We start from the raw sequence: 2,946 nt of genomic DNA, 5'->3' as shown, positions 1-2,946 counted from the left end.
CGTCTCCTCTTGGGCAGAGAAACAGATCACACAGCAGCTTCTGTTGTCCTTCTCGTCTTCTTCTCAACGCAGCTCTCTGTCCTGCAGCTGTGCCAAACTGTGCTCAGATAATGTGTGTGTGTGTGTGAGTGTGTGAGTGAGAGAGAGAGTTTTAGATGCACTTACACACAGCTGTGTATCAAACACTGGGGTTTTCTCCCCTGCAATGTTTGTGGGGAATGTCAGGGTGCTCACAGTGACTCCCTCCTCCTGTCTCTTGGAGGCTGGTTTTTTTCAGTCATTAGCACTCCCACTTTCCACTCCCCTCACTCACTCACTCTCTCTCTCACACACACACACACACACACACACACACACACACACACACACACACACACACACACACACACACACACGTACTCGGGCCTCCCCCTCTCTGTCGTACATGTGGTTTTCATTGAAGAGCTCAGAGCAGCAGGGCCCAACATCTCTCGCTCTTGTCTGTTTTTTTTTTTCTTCCTCCTCTGCCTCTCTCCCTTTCTCTTTTGCACTTCGTCACATGGTCTTGAGTCCTGAGAGATGGGGGGGATAGGAGACGAGAACACCCCCCCCCCCCCTCACACACACACACAAGAAAAAAAACAATAGCACATTAGAAGAAAACATAAGGAGTAAAACAGCAGTAAAAACACTTTAAGTGGTTTAGGTTTATCATGTACTTACACATCTATTTAGTGTCTTTGCTCCAAGGCAGGTGCACACTGTGAAAACTTGGCTGCCAGTGGGGACATCAGGAAAAAAATACACTGTAAAAAAAAAAAAAGGTAAACTCAAACTTTCAAGGCAACTTGCTGCAATCAATTTTTGAGTTGATTTAAGTTAGAGTAGTGCCAACTCAAAATTCTAATTTATTTTTCAAATGTTTTTCTAAATAATCTTTTTTAGAGATTAGTTAGCCAAACTGTTTAAAGTTGCCACATCTCCAAGTTTGTATCACAAAATAATATTAGTTGATGGAACTTGTTTTAAAAACTCACAATCTTTTGTTGGGCTGTAAACTCAAAAAATGATTGCATCGAGTTGCCTTGAAATTTTGAGTTTTCCCAACTTTTTTTTTTTTACAGTGTACCCCAAAAAAACAGATATTAGCCACTTAACAAAAGGCTTCCCTAAAAATCATTAAAATAATATACAAGCATGTAAGCTGTCTTGAGGTTACACTGTAAAAAGAAAAAGTTGAGAAAACTAATTTCAAGGCAACTTACTACAATAAATTTTACAGCCCAAGAAAAGATCTTGAGTTTTTAAAAAGTTCCATCAACTAATATTATTTTGTTAGACAAACGTGTAAGTTAGAGTTGTGCCTGAGATTTGAGTTTTCTCAACTGTTTATTTTTTTACAGTGTATCTCTATTTCATATTCAGCTGTGAACCGCTCTTTCTTTGAGTGGAAGCCTTTGTGCGGTAAAGTTTCAGCTATTGTAGAATAACCTGGTGTCTGACTTACTATGTCTGTTGTTTTTCTTGTGTCTATTTTTTTAAAAATATTTTAACCTATTTTGTTTTTGCCCAAATCAAAAATAGTAATAGTGAAACATCACACCACCTGTGTGTGTGTGTTGAACTTGTCCTTCAGGCGTTCAAAAACAAACTGGGCGTCTGTGTACCAAAGCCTTCATGCTCACATATTCAATGCACTGCCGTTGCTGTGGCAACCCTCTCAAATAAGTCTTGCTCGGTGGCACGTCAAACAAAAGGGCACTCCGGGAAGTGAGTACCACCCTCCACCATCACCCCCCCCTCCCCTCCTCTCCAAAACTCATAAAACAGAGCTACCATTTGCAACAAACACAAGCTGACCTGAGCACAACCTTGACACTTTGATGGTCTTAAACAAACACCAGTAAAAGTGCAAAGGCTGGAATAACACACAATAACAACTATTCCTCCTATAAAAAAGTGAACTGTTAAGAGAGAATGCTACGTTTACTGTATTATAACTTCAGAAGCTACTTTATACAAATCAAATTTGTATTTTTATCACAACAGTTTGTGTCTTTAAAGGGGAAATAAGTAGTTTATAGTGCCATCTAGAGGAGAGGCTGACATTTACAACAAAGACCTGCTGCTCTGCTCACCCCCTCCCTTCCCTGAGCGTTACGGTATCCGCAGCTGGTCAAATGTCGTCCTCGTCGTCTTTCTCCGTGTCAGCAGATGAGGTTCGTGAGGTGAGGGAGAGGGCGAGCTACCGCGACCGTAGCAGACGAAGCGGAGAGAGAGGAGGCGGGGCTTCCGCTACAAGTAAAGAGACGCTTGTTTTGTTCTCTCGCGTTTGTCCTTACAGGCTCCGGTAGAAACATGGCGTCTCGCTGCTAACAGTGGCTATGCAACCGCGGCCCGCGACCATGTTATTTTACATGACTTTTTGAAACACTACGAAAATGAAACAAAAACTATTATACAGCGACTAGACAATGCAGGAGCACATAATATGTATAAAAAAGTGGATTTTGGGTTATATAAACCCATAAATACTACTACATAGTGTCCCTTTAAGTCTCAATTCTCCGAAATACTAACACAGACACTGGTAAATGACAAATTCTGCATTTTTTTTTCTTTACATCCATTTACACTTGGGAATTACCGGTACCACTTTTTTTCTGACTGTGTACTTGCTGATACACAGTACTTAAAGGCGCCATATGTAAGAATGTGGCCAAAAACGGTTACTACACTCAAATTCACTATACCGAGGTCTTTAGGTTTAATTTCTCCGCCATTGTAGCTCAGACGTGGCAACCCGTGGTTGCTCGGCAGCTGAGACTCTACTGACTGCAATGATTGTTAGATGGTGGTAGGTGGCGCCACATGCCAAAACATGATTTAAAAACATAAACATTATTTGTGGTATGCAAACGATTTTTTTTAAATGTGATTATTTTGGCTGTGCTGTTGTTGTTGGTG

The sequence above is a fragment of the Microchirus variegatus genome (assembly GCF_963457635.1).
Source record: "Microchirus variegatus genome assembly, chromosome: 8".
Lineage (NCBI taxonomy): Eukaryota > Metazoa > Chordata > Actinopteri > Pleuronectiformes > Soleidae > Microchirus > Microchirus variegatus.
This window is presented reverse-complemented; position numbering follows the sequence as displayed.